Below are 15,400 nucleotides of genomic sequence, written 5' to 3'. Positions count from 1 at the left end.
AACGCTAAACTAGAAAATTTATATAAATACTTTAGACTTCTTTTTTTTAATTTCTGAGTCATTACTTTCCAATAATTTAGCACAATGGTATAATTAATTTGTAGAAATTTTAAAAATGAGAAGTCTATAACTGAAATTGGTATTTAATAGCCAGAGACAACTTACATGCATGTGTTTCAGGAGGTAAAAGCTTAAATTAAGTCAGAATATTTTAAGTACAGTTGATACAGGACACAAAATGAGCAATATATTATATTTATCAGAAATGTTTATTTGGATATTAAATAAATGCATAGTTTCCCATTTAAAACATTAAAATGAGGCATCAAAAAGATCATCCAGTATGAGAACTGGAAGGAAAGTATGTATCACCCTCTCCAAACCTCATCTTTGTATCTTTGGAAAGCAGAATCAGAGAAGTTTAATTTTTTTGTTTGCTCAAGGCAACATAGCTTCTTATTGGAAGAGCTGAGGTAACATGATTCCCAGTCCTGCATGCCGTATGCGTTCTATTGCCTCCTACCTCAGAATTCAGTACACCAAAGTATACAGAGCTATAAAACTAATCAATATAAACAAATAGGATGTTATCTTTCTAAAAAAAAGTTAGAATTATTTTTCAATTATTCTCATGCTGTATTATCTCTAAAAGGTTAGTTAAACAAATACTAGATTAAATTCTACTACACATTATCCTTTATAGTAATGATTGATTTTATAAAAATCAAGCAGCCAAATAAGGATGCACAGAAAGTAGGGGAAAGATATATCTTTTTTATGCCATATGTTTCACCTGTCTGCTCTGTAACACTCTACAGTTTTATATTGAGTTAAAGTCTTAGAAAACAGTTATTATTTGAACCCATGGAGATTTTGTAAAGCCTTACATTCCTTATTAATAATCTTAAATCCTTATAAAATATCTGAGCCCCTCAAGAGGTCTTTTAAGGTTTTATTTTTACAATATTACTTAGCAAGCACTTAAGCAAATAATTCAACTAAGGTGTGTACGGAGTTAAAATGAATCTTCATCAAGCTTATGTTAGAGAGATTACATAATGACCTAAATGATGTTTAAACAATTCAGAATTAGCTATCATAAAATTTTTTTTATAATTCCCTTCACTGATTAGTAATACTGTATTATCTCACCTGCTTGCAAAAACAGACCTAGAGTCCAAAGAGAGGAGGCGCCATAGTAAATGAAAGCTAAAATGTGATCCAAAATTTCTGAATACCAAAAAGCTTCCTATTGGCTTTGCCAATGCTGCATTTCAGTGTCTCCTCTGGTTGAGCATTAAACAAAAATACTTTTGTCAAAATGCATGCTTGAGACAAAACACATTAGCTCAAGTGAGTTCGCAGTTGGAAAAAGGAGAGTGTTAAACTCGGATGAAATGAGTTTGTAGATATGCATTTATATATTTCAGTCAGCAAATAATTATTGAGCGCATACTACCTGATAGACATTGTGCTAGGGAATACATTAATGTATAAGCCATAGCGATGATTAGTTAATCTGTATTATCTTGTCCATTTGTCTATTTACTTGTGGCTTGCTTTCCCCACTCACCACCACCACCAAACACTAAAATGCAAACTTCATCAACACTCTATATGTCTTATTCATCATTGTATCATTAACCACTAGATTGGTTCCTGCCATGTGGTAGGCACTCAGTCAATATTTGTTGATTGATTGAATGGATGGTATTTCCCTACCATCCTGAAGTCTCATATTAGGGAAATGGTTGGGAAAGATAAAAGACACCATGCAAATGAGGGAGTGATCGAAATTGTCAGAATGATTTTACTATGATCTATCAGTATTTTATGATTCTAAATTTTCTGGTTCATCTGGTCAGCATTTTGTTTTTAAGATTTTATTGGGGAATTGGGGGAGGGGAACAGCGCTGGGGAATCCGGAGAAGGTGAACAGACAAGTTGCTGTTGTTTTGCTCTTCAGTCTAGTTGTGGAGGAAGTTGCTTCACTGGACCAAGTCGGCACCATCATTGCGCTCTTCCCGGGTGAGGCACATCAGTCGCCAGCTTCTGGACGGCTGCTCACGGCGGCTGCTGGCCGCTCACGCTGGCTGCCGGCTACACACGGTAGCTTATGGCAGCCCACTGCAGCAGGGGACTGCAGCCTACACCGTTGCCAGAGACTCATGGCAGCCCAGCTCCAGGTTGAGCTGTTGTTCAGCATCTTAGCTGTAGAGGGCAGTGTCACTGGCCCTCATATGTGGGATCCGAACCGGGGCCTTCTTGCATCCCAAGCCAGCTCTTAACCAACGCGCCACTCAGCCGGCCCTGGTCAGCACTTTTAAAAGAAAGAAGTATTTATTTAGATATTTGATAATGTATATTTTAGTGGTTTTTCCACATCTAGTTTTTTCATCTATGTTCACAGCAGTAACAGATAGTACATTCTCAGAACCTAAGAATTAGAAGGGGAAAGAAGGAAGAATCTAATGCTATCTGGATGGCACTAGGCCCCTGGGTACTCTCGGCTCTTACTTCAAAGTCCACTTTGAGGCTAGGCTCACCAGTGGGTTAAAACAAACAAACAAACAAACAAAACAAAAACAAATTTAAAAGAACTGGTGAATAATATAGATGTTATAGACTATTTCTTGGGAAATCAAGAGAGATTGATGATTTTCCAAGAAATCAAACTTCATCACACAGCAAAACATTACCACCATTACAACATTATATCTCTTCCCTCTTCCAAAGTATTTCTTCAACCAAGATACTCATTTCTCAGAGCCTGCTCTTTGGAAGGCAGCTATGCTCACCACTATACCACCAATGCATACAGAGCCTGCTCTTTTTATCCCCTTCTTCAGCCTCTAGAATATACCCCTTTTCTTGCACCAAGCCATTCATTTGTCACCCACAATTGGCAGCTCCACCAAACAAAGCTGAAGTCACCAACAAACATCTGTGATCCTTGAGCATGCCCTAAGAGGACACCCAAGTCACCCAGTCCTTCAAGCATACACTGAGTGCATATTAGGGCCAGGTTTGATCCATCTGTTTTCATATTTCTTCCGCTAAACAACCTTGCAAAATAATAAATAGTATTCTTTTTACTTTATAGCTAAGAAAATCGAGGCTCAGAAAGCATAGGTAACTTGGCCAAGATGGTGCAGCTGGCGAATAGCAGTAGGAATTCAAAACCAGATGTGCCTGTTTCCAAATCCTTTGTGATTTACTAGGTTCTATCTGCTTCATAAAATAGCTACTTTTAGTTGAACACTTGCCTCTGTGAGGCATTATGCTGCACATTTCCCATGTATTGTGTAATTTAGTCCTCACTGTGACAACTATGAGTAATTTTGTTATCCTCATTTTGCAAATGAGATATCTGAGGCTCAGCAAAGATAAGGCATTTGTCCAAGGTCACAGAGCAAGAAGGTAGTAAAGGGAAGATACACTCAGATCCATTTGGCTCTTTTGCGTGTTACTTTCTACCATAGTATACTATTGAGAAGGAATAAAATCATGCCCCAATCCAACATTCTACAACAATATACCAGTACACCAAGGTCCTTTGCAGTCATTAATGAAAGATCATTTTCTAGTCTCTATTTCAATATTTTCAGTGACAGCATGTTCACTACACCATGATCTGGACCATTTCCAAGTTAGATACTCTAGTAATAAGAAATTTATTTGTTTTGAATCAAATCTTCCATTCTTTAAACTTTTCTAATAGATTTATTGTTCTATCCTCAAGAAAAACAAAGAATTTTCTCCATCTCTCTTCCACAGGATAGCTTTTCAAGTATTTCACTCACTTTCAATAATTTACAATACACTTATTATATGCCATGCAGTGTGCTAGAAGCTGGGTGTATAATGGTGAGAGCAGAGATACAGGATCTTACGGCTTAACTGGTTGAGACAGACGTTAATCAAGAAATTACAAAAATTGATATAAAACTGAAAAATGTGCTAAGTAGCATTGAGGGAAAACAGGCAATTATGAAAGTGTTGAAACTTTGGTGGGGGGAGAGAGTCTTGGTCTAATTTGGGTTGAGATGGTTGTTCTAGAAGGCTTCCCTGAAAAGGGGAGCTTTAAAGAACAAGCAGGAGTTAACATGGCAAAGCCAGTTAAGGAGCAAAGGCAATGGTAATGAGGACTGAGTAAAGGGAATAGTAATTAAAAGTCTCCGAGGCTGGAGGAAGCACTGGATCTTTCAGTAAAGACAGGAAGGCCAGTGAGGCTAAAACAAGGGGCAACTAAGAAGATCAATGAAAATAAACCTGGAGAGGGATACAGGTTCCAGTTCATACATGAAAGTCCTCACACACCATGGTAATAATTTTGATCCTCAGTAGCAATAGGCACACTTAGCTCAGAGACCTTGGTTTCTAATATTATTTTCCAATAAAAGAAACCAGCCCTCCTTGGAGAAACACTAGGATAGAAACAAGACAAGCTGAACCTATAGCATAACGTAGTGCCAGAAAGCAAGGAGTGCTCAAAACAAAACAAACAAACAAACAAACAAGATGGAAGTAAGTCAAAGGGACTTTGAAAGAGCTTCCAATGGCCAAAGCTGGAATAATTTGAGCAAAACAACAAATTGTCAGTTGAGTTATAACCCAATGTATAAAATATTCATGAGTCCATGCTGATATAAATGATTTAATAAATAAATAAATGGGAAAGAAGAGAGAAATCTCCCTGCGCAGAAGAACTTTACATAATTTATTCTTCGCTCAAGGAGGTGGACCATAACTCCCATTCCTTAAGAGTGAGCTTCACATAGCGACGTCCTTCCAAAATGTTTAGTATGTAAAGGGGGAAAGGAAGAACTTTACAGAGTAGAAACCTGACAAGCACTACCTCAGCGAGGTGACCAAAGTCAACACTGATAGACATAAGTCATATTGACAACATGTGCCCTTGATGTAATGTGATGAGAATGACACATTACTTCTGTGGTCTTCCTTGCAAAAACCCACAACCCCACGCTAATCATGTCAAAAAAAAAAAAAACCAGACAAATCCCAATATAGGGGCATTTACAAAATACCTGGACAATAGCCCTAAAAAAATGTCAGGGTTCATTAAAAACAAGGAAATCCAGAGAAAATGTCACAGAAGAGGAGCCTAAGGAGACAGGATGACTAAATGTAATGTGGCCCTCTGCCTGTCCCTGTCAGGAACACCCTCTCTGACTCCCATCCTTCCTACCTCCTCACACTCATCCTGACCACATGCTTTCTTCTGTCCACCATCTTCTCATCTTTCCCAAAGGAAAACCTGCCAGAGATATTTACTTCCCCACCCCAACTATTGTTTTAAATCCCTCTCATTCCCTGAGGGGTCTTATCTCTTGAATTGTCCTTTCTCTCTCTCCCTCTCGCTTGGTTTCACTGCCTTTCTTGTTCACTGCTTCTCCTTGGCCTTGAAACATATCCCCATCCTACAAACAAACGTTGCTTAACTGTACTTCTGATTGCCAGACAAACAATAACACTGCATTCATTACTCATTTGTAAATGATTCTGTCTGATAGGCATGTTTTGTTTTGTTTTTCAAAATGTGAGCTCAGGCAAAGAAAACACACGTTAATAAAGCATATGACTGGCAGTAAAAATATGGGCATCACTAGTCAAGAGCTAGTCTAGCTCCATGTCGGTTTTCAAGTTCTATGGTTCTCTTAATTCACCTGTTATTATTTCTCTGCTTATCCAGAGCTTCTGGACAGGTATTCTGTTTCAGAGCAACCCCATCCTGTCTTGTATTATACTAGGCTGTTGACTTGTCTAAATCTTGCTTGAGGGAAGATTTCATGTTTTATTTATCCCTAACACAGTGTTTTGTGGGTAATAGTTATTAATCATCATTGAAAGAACAAGTGGCGAACTAACTTTGTTCCAGGCTCACTATTAATGTTTTAAAGAATAATTTGTAATGCTCTATTTCTATAAGCACTGAAGGCTGCTGTTTCCCTGGTCAAGAAGTACAAAGAAATAAAAACAAGGAGCACAGCCTGAAGACATAGATGATATGGAAAATCACCCCTACAATTTATATGATATGGACTCTACATGCTGACAAGGTAGGTCATTGAGAGTAGGGTCCCTTTTTGACATATGTTTTGTACAGTGCCTAGGTGAATAGGAATTTGTGGTGAACAAATTGAGTGTAAAAGCAATGTGACTGATGGATACAATGAGGAATGAGACTCCTATCATTTATTTTCAGCTCTAGCATTACATAGATAGCCTTTGGCCTCTAACATGGGGCTTTGAAAGTTAAATTCCTCAGCCTCAGAATCAGAAGTAGTAACTGCACACCTAGCCAGTTTCAAAAGGGTTTGGCTTAGAGTAATGGCTACAAAAGAACAAAGCATTGCTCTTTACTAAGCAGAGTAAATCAATAGCCCCTCATTCCAGAGAGGATTGTATGAAGACGACAAAAACACATTCTACCCATTCTCCTAGGTTCTTTCCTTCCAAATAGTTGTATTTGTATTCCTCCTTAATTACAGCTGTTGGGTTTTCATAGTTGCTTAATTAAATTGGGGGAATATCACTTCTGTGATGCCTTTAGGAAAGTGATTTCAATTATAGAACCAATCTGTCAGTAAAAGTTAAGAAGCCAAAACATTTTAAGAGCAAAGTTACAGGGTACAAAGGACAAATATAATAAGTAGGAGGCATACTTAATAATTAGTCTTGCTTTTAGCTAAGTTTCATACAAATTGCTCCTAGTCTTTGACTTAGAAACCTTGGATGCAAGGCATGGGTATGTAATTCAGCTCTCTGAGCTCAGATGGCTTAGCAGCTACCGTATTTTGCCATGTATAATGTGTACCCATGTTTCATGCACAACCACGTTCTTGCTCAAACTTTAAGGGGGGAAAAATCTGTCATTTTAATTTTTTAATTCACAGTTTTATTTGTTTACATTTAGGTACTTGTTTTTTGCATTATAAAGGAATTTTAACATTATTTTTAACATATTATGTACAAGAAATTTTATGTAACAAATAATTACAAAACACAAGAACAGATACAAGGTACAAGAAATTGTATGTACTAGTAACAAATTTACGATATTTATGCATCATAGAGGCCAAGAACTCTTTGTTGTTGCAAGTTTGTCATAAGTGCAACAAAACTGATGATCGTATTCCAGGGTATTATTTTGCATTTGGATATTGTTATTGACTTCCTGAGTTACACTTTTAACTCATAAGCATAAATAAAAGAATTAAAAACATTCATATAGATACGGAATTAGTACTACCCATGTATAATGTGCACCCTTATCTTTCCCTCACAAATTTGGGCAACAGAGTGCCCATTATACACCACAAAATATTGTATTTGGTTTTTTTTAGGGACAGCACCACGCTGAAGGCTCAACATTGTCTCTGCTGTGACAGGTCAGACATGCAGCACCAGCAGTACTTAGGTCAGCTCTAATGACAGGGAGCGCATACTGTTGAGCTCGTGCATATTCCATCTGTGTCCCTCTGACTGCCTTGTCATTAACCCACTGTGTAATTCTGGGATGGTCGAGGACAGAAGTTGGCTGGCTGGCATTACCTACCTGAGTCATCTTATCCATCTGGTTTGTCAGTTCTTCTGGACATATGCTCTCTGTATTGGTTATTGATTGCTGCATAATAAATTGCTTTAAAACTTAGCAATTTAAAGCAATACACATTTATTATTTTACCTTCTGTAGATTAGGTATCTGGCCACTGCTTATATGGGTTCTCAGCTTCAAGTATCTCACAAACCTGCAACAAAGTGTCCGCCAAGCTGGAATCTCACCTGAAGGCTCAACTGTGGAAGGATCTGCTTCCAAATGCAAGTGGTTGTTGGCAGGACTTGTAACCTTGCTGGTTGTTGGTTAGAGGCTGCCTGGAGTTCCTTGCCACATGGGCCTCCCTGCTATGGAGGTTTGCTTCATCAAGCCAGCAAGATACAAAAAGGGAGAGAAACTGCTGGCAAGATGGAAATAACGATCTTATGTGGCATAATCTAGAAGTGACATTGCATCGTTTTTGATACAATATACTAGCTAGTTGTGGTAGCTAGGACAGCCCATAAAGGGAAGGGGATTACACAGTACATGTATGACAGGAAACGGAGAACATTCAGGCCATCTGAGAATCCGTCTGCCACAATCTCCCATGGGTATTGTCATGAGACACAAAGATCCATACATTGTGTGCCCACTCTTTTAGGTCTTTCCACTTGCTTCTTCCCCAGACCTGCTTGACTACTATCTTCCAATATTTCGATATTTCAGATCCCGCCATACTCCTGACCAACCAGCTAAGCCATTTGCCACTTCCCAGAAATATGTATATCATTACCCTTATATGATACGTATATCATGACAACCCTCCACAGAAACTTTGTCAAAAGTTTCAAAAACTCTTTAAACCTCTGCCCACTAGGACAATTTCCCTTCACCATTCCCTTCACCTCTGAGTGGAGTAGTAGCGCAGAATACTCTATTTTTAGCTCACACTCTCATATTATGCTAATCTATTCATGAACCATGCCAGGTTTGGTTTTGTTATGTTAGTTTTAAAAGTGCATTTACTGGGTCAGCCGAGTGGCGGGTTGGTTAAGAGCTATCTTGGAATGCCAGAGGGCCCCAGTTCGGATCCAACATATGAGGGTTAGTGACACTGCCCTCTACAGCTACGATGCTGAACAACAGCTCAACCTGGAGCTGGGCTGCCGTGAGTCGCCGGCGATGGCAGGTGGATTGCCATGGGCTACCGTATGTAGCCAGCAGCCAGCGTGAGCGGCCAGCAGCCACTGTGAACAGCCGTCCAGAAGCCGGCAACTGATCTGCCTCGCCTGGGAAGAGCACAATGATGGTGCCAACTTGGGCCAGTGAAGCAATCTCCTCCACAACTAGACTGAAGAACAAAAGGACAGCAACTTGTCTGTTCCCCTTCCCCCAATTCCCCAATAAAAATCTTTTTAAAAAAATGCATTTACTGCTTCAGTCTTAATTGCAAACAATGTCGATTGTAAAAATATGGAAAATAAGCTTACATAAAGGAATTTACTATTTTTGATACTATCATCCAGATAATCTACAAATATATAAATACATATTTCATATATATGCAAATAACTGAATACACTTACATATAATACATATACATATTGTTGGGCCTGATATTTGATTTGACCACTGCTGCTGTTCTATGGATAAAGATAAAATATACAAAACTCCTGGACCAGAGGCAAAGAGTATTCAAACAATATGAGCATCAAACAATATGAGTATCAATATAGTTGCATCAGTTCCCTTTGTCCCCATGTTCCATGGGGATAATGTAGGAAAACCAGGTTTTTTACTTTTCCATCAAGCCATAGAAAGCCTGCCACTAGGCTATAGGTGTGAGCTGAGGGAGAGATGTCAGTGCAACAAATGTAGGTAATTTGGGATTCTGTGCTACCTATTCAGGTAAATTACAATGTCCTCCAGGCCAACTCAGGCCTGATTCTCTAATTACCATTTCCATTTTATAATAGATTGCTACGCTGCCTTTCCAAATTGATGACTTGTTGTGTCTGACAATACTCTTAACAGGCAACTCAAGCTACACAGTCACTTAAAGTTCCGTGGTCAAGCACTTAGTTTCTATCAACACCCAAGAGCACATTTTGAACAGTGATTAGCTCTTGCCACAGATGGCAGTCCTTAATCTACAACATCAACAGCCTGTGTAGTTATGTACCACTCAGGCCTTGCAGAGATTCTACTCAGCTTTCTTCTCTAAGACAGATGCCTCTAGCTCCATTAGAACTATTAGGTCTTGTGGTACAAAAAGCAGAGCCCATCTCACCATAGCCTTACCCTAATGTAAAGCCGTCTCTTGCTCTGGGTCTGATTCAAAACTGGCAGCCTTCTGGGTCACTTTATAAATAGGTTGGAGCAATATTTTCAAGTGGCACATGTTTTTGCTAAAACCTAAAATTGCTATACGCCTCTGTACCTCATTCCTAATGGTTGAAGGGACAGGACCAGTAACTTTTTTTCTTAGCATCTGAATATAAAATATTTTTAAATGTATTTTCCAATTAGAATTGACATATAATATTATATTAGTTTCAGGTATACAACACAGTCATTAGACATTTACATACCTTATAAAATGATAACCCCGATAAGTCTAGTACCCATCTGACACCACACATAGTTATTACACTACTCCTGACTATATTTCCTATGCTGTACTTTAGATGCCCATGACTATTTTTATAACTGACAATTTGTATTTCTTAATCCCTTTCACCTCCCATCTCCCAACCTCCCTCCCACCTGATGACCATCAATTTCTTCTATCAATGAGTTTGTTTCTGTTTTGCTTGTTTATTTTGTTTTCTGGATCCCACATATGAGTGAGATCATATGATATTTGTCTTTCACTGTCTGATTTATTTCACTTAGCGCTATACCCTCTAGATGGAGGACCAATAACTTTATCTTGAAAAGGATGACCTGATTTGCCCCAGGCTACCCCACCAATGTGCAGGCCCCTGAAACATTAAAAGGTTTACCTTCTACAGCCTGTGCCTTACATGGGAATTCATACTGCTTACCATTTCCTACTCACTGCGTCAGATAAAATTGATATCATCAATATAATAGAACAACATGATGTTGGGTTGGAGTGAACAGGAGTGGTGAGTGCCAAAGGGATAGTGAGAGCACTAAATACAGTTTGTACTCCTAAGCTACTTTAACTTGGGAGAAAAAAAATATAAAATCAAATAACAATAGAAAATGTTATGTAGTGCTTATCAACTTGATTGTAGGGGCAAAATGGTTTAACAGTTTAGAGAAAGGCAAAAGCATTATAAGACAGATGGCTACTATAAGCCAACACATAGGCCCAGAATTGTACATGGGTTAAAACAGAAATGAATGTATTTATTATTCAGGTACTGTGTATAAAGTCCAAAGAGTTTCCAGATCAGTTGGAGGGCTCTTTACCATGTAGTCGTTCAAGAATTCAGGCACATAGGGGCTTTGTCACCTTCAATACATGCTTTTCTATGTCACCTCAGACTTTGATGTGCCATGAGTAGAAAAGAAAGAATTTCATGTATGCAACAGATTTATGAATCTAGAAATGTCACACATCATATTCTATTGGCTAGAACTCAGTCATATACAATAGTTATATCTAACTACAAGCAAGGTTGAGAAATACATTCTAGCCACGACAGACTAAATAATTAACAGGACCCAGTTGAAAGCAAAAACATAGGGAACCCTTGCTCAAAAAGCAGGAAAAAAGTGCTGTTAAAGATACGAAAATAGAAGGCTTTAATCTTTCTTCTGTGATCTCTCTCTCTCTCTCAATTTGTCCTGGTGTGTTTTTGTTTTGTTTTTATTTCATATCGAATGTTGTTCTAGGTAAAGAATTGCAATTTTAAATTATCATCACGAATTTTGCCATTCATCATTATGTGTGCAATGCCAGCTTTTGATGCAAATATGAGTATTGAATTCATATGTGGAATCACTGAAATCCACAATTTATTTTTTGTAGCTTGTACACGTACACATATTTTGTTCTCACCAGAACAGTGGAAACACTGCACAAAATAAACTCAACTATTTTTATTTCCCTTCTTGATACATTCTGCCAACACTCTCCACCTTCATCTTACTGATTAGCAAGGAAGAACTGAAAAGAAAAGGAACTATGGATTACCCTATTTTTCACTTCCCTTTTATGTCATCATTTTCAGTGTATGTGGTTGCCTAACATTGGGAAGTAACATGATGAGTAAGAAAGGATGTGATAACACTTGTTGGTCATTTGTATTTTTTAGAACATGATTGCTTTCAAAGCAAGTTCAGGTTCAAATGGTCTCTAAGGTGGTCTCTCAAGGCTGTAAGTGACCTCAATTGTTTAGTCATAGATGTAACACAGTGGCCTTATACTCACTTTGAGTCTAACTATACTCACGCGAAACATGTCTTCTTCCTATAATATCACTAAGTGACTATCGATTGTGTAACTATTCCAAGTATTGGAGAGCTTGTTTTTTCCAAGGTATGCATTCCATCTGCAAAAAGGCCTCAGCAGTACCATGCTGTTTTGATTACTATGGCCTTATAGTATAGTTTGATATCAGGTAACGTGATACCTCCTCCAATTTTGTTCTTCTTTCTCAAAATTGCTGGGGCTATTTGAGAGGTTTTTTTTTGGTTCTATATAAATTTTGACATTATTTATTCTAGTTCTGTAAAAAAACACCATTGGTATTTTGATAGAGATTGCATTGAATCTACAGATTGCTTTGGGTAGTATGGACATCTTAATGTTGTTAATTCTTCCTACCTATGAGCACTGCATATGCTTTCATTTATTTGTATCTTCTTCAATTTCTTCCTTCAGTGTCTTCTAGTTTTCTGACTACAGGTCTTTTACCTCCTTGGTTAAATTTATTCCTAAGTATTTTTTTATGCAATTGTAAATGGCATTGTTTTCTTAATTCCTCTTTCTGATGGTTCATTATTGGTGTATACAAATGCAACCTATTTATAAACATTAATTTTGCATCCTGCTATTTTAATGAATTCATTTATCAGTTCTAATAATTTTTGGTGAAATCTTTCAGGTTCTCTATATATAGTATCTTGTCATCTGCAACACATAGATCAATGGAACTGTTCCAAGATAAAATTAAGCTAAGGAAATATTATATTTTAGGAAATATCTATGCAAAAATATTGTTTGGGATTATGAAAAAAATATTTTTCCATGATTATTACTGATACACAATTTAATAATTTCACAATGAGAAAATAGCCTGGCTAGCAGACAGCTGAGGGACAGATGAATGAGTCTGCAAAGTCTGCAGCCTCTGGCATGTCATGTCTTGCATGTTGATGGGTTAGTGAGAGACAATGTGAGAAGCAGAAAGAAGAAAAGAATGCAAAGTTTAAAAAAAATCTAAACTCAAATCTTAGTTCCACAACTTGTGCCAGTTCTCACTAGGTGTGTGATGTTAAAGCAGAAACTTAAGTCTCTGAGTCTCTGGTTCCTTATCTGGAAACTGAGGTTATAATAATACGTCACAGAATTATTAAGAGAATCAGATGAATCCAATGAGCTGATATAGGTAAATGTTCTTTTTAAATAACAAAGTGCTACACAAATATACATGACATTATGCCCTCCAATATTTAAAGTTCATGAATGAATGTAAAAATAAGCTGAAGATGAGAGAGAAATTGATTAAAAGCAGAGCAAGATACAAGAGGAATGAAGAAACAAGTGAATGAGGAAAAACAAGCACTGGAAAAAGAGGAAACTGTTCTGCCCTCTGCTTTTATGAAGAGAACATCTTTATATCCAATATTGAGCTGAATGTTATATCAGAAATTAAAATAAATAATAATAAAGACATAGAAAAGATGATCTTTGCTTCAGGGGCTTCCAATATTGCAATTTGGAGGCAGAAGATCCAGCCTTATCATTTACTTGTCTTGTTCTGTGATTTTGTTAATGATATGGCCAATTTGAGCCTAGTTTTCCTCATCCGCAAAATGGGAATGATAAATATCTTCCCAGATTGTTGATGAGAATTAATTGAAAAAGCATCTGTGAAGATATATTATGAGCATGTGAGCTATTAGTGTGATTCTGTTCATAAGCACAGATGGGCTGGTACAAATATTGATAGGATAACAATTCAGTAGGCTCTGCAAGGGGTTGCAAAGCTGTGTTACTAACTAATGATATCTAAAATATGAGCCAGGGAGCAGCAGAGCAATAATCAGTGTAAAGAATCTTTGGGAAACCATATTTATTTTCCTATAGAAACTACAATTAAGACTTTAGCTCAAGGACAGAGAGATCTGATGCCATCAGGCTATGTTCCAGAGTCTCAGATTCCAAATACACACTTGTAATTCATCATTTCGATTTGACAAATATGACCATAAACCTGAAACAGGACAGTCAAACATAATTAAAGAATAAATGACTGTTCTGTAATGAGAAACTAGTTTTTCAATAGCCCGGGGTGTTGCAGTATGATCCAAGGAGATTAATACAGAAATAAAATTCAGGTAGAGAAATGGTGACTTCAGTAGTAGCTTTTCCCCTCCTTAGATTCCTTTGGAATCTAGTTTTTGGACTTCAGTATCCCCCCATGAACGGGTGATAATTGTGAATTCACAGCATGTGGAATCTTGGGGGTTTTGTTTGTTTGCTGCATAGCGCTCTGTTTTTCTCAAGAAACAACACCCGTACTTCCTTTGATAGAATTGGCTCTTTAATTCCATGCAACCTTGGTGGATCCTAAATAAAGATTTCTTCTTTTTTTTTTAAGGGAAGGCTGGGGGCAGAGGAGTTCATGATTTAAGCGTGGCCAATAAGACAAAGGACTTGAAGACATGCCTGGAGCTGACTCATTCTGCAGCGCTATCTGATGAGACTGTGATTCACTCTTGCTACCTGATTTCCAAGAGCTCCCTTGTTTCCAAATCCTGTGGTTCCTCAAATATTCCTTTGGTTCTGTGAGTCAACTAATACACTTTCATTAAACAACCTCTTTGTTTAAATTAGCCAGAATGGGTTTCTGTTGCCAGAAAACTAAACCAAGACAAACACCCCCAAAACACCTAAAACAACTGAAGACAAAAAACTGTAATGCTACCCCAACCTTACAGTGCTGAGAAAGAATGATTTCAGTCCACTATAAGACTTGTGGGAACAAGGATTGTGCAGATTTACTCTTCCATGGTGCCATTAATACAGGAGACAACCTGTAAGTAAATATACCCATCCTTAAAAGGCAAGAACCCCAGCTGTTCTTTAGTCTCACATATGAAAGACCACCCCTTGTGGCATTTAGATGTGCCACAAATAGAAATTTTGATCTAGTCCAATTGATCTATTTTGTTCTTTTTGACTGTGCTTTTGATGCCATATCCAAGAAATCATTGCCAAATCCAAACAAAGTTTTCCCCCATTTCCTTCTAAGATTTTTGTTGTTTTAGGACTTATGTTTAGGTTTTTGATCCATTTTGAGTTAATTTTTATGTATGATGTAAAGTCACAAATATAAATTTAAACATTATTATTATCTAAGAAATCCTGGCATCACTTTGTGGAAGTTCTAACAAAGGTAGTTTATTAAGTCAGGATTCCTGAGTGGGAGGGAATATTGGCAATTCAGGTAGTCCTCCAGGCACAGTGGAAGGGAAACCATGTGTTTCGTAAAGTGTGTTTTGGCCCCTTCCCACTTCCTTTATAAGAGCCCTCTTTGCCCTTTCGGTACCCAAGGCCTGTCCTCCTCCATATCCTTCAAGATCCCACTCTCTTCAGACTTCAAACAAATGATCGCCAAGGCATGTGCTGGAAAAGAG

This window comes from Hipposideros armiger, unplaced genomic scaffold (genome assembly GCF_001890085.2).
Source record: "Hipposideros armiger isolate ML-2016 unplaced genomic scaffold, ASM189008v1 scaffold_402, whole genome shotgun sequence".
NCBI classification, from domain to species: domain Eukaryota; kingdom Metazoa; phylum Chordata; class Mammalia; order Chiroptera; family Hipposideridae; genus Hipposideros; species Hipposideros armiger.
Note: the sequence above shows the minus strand (reverse complement) of the source record.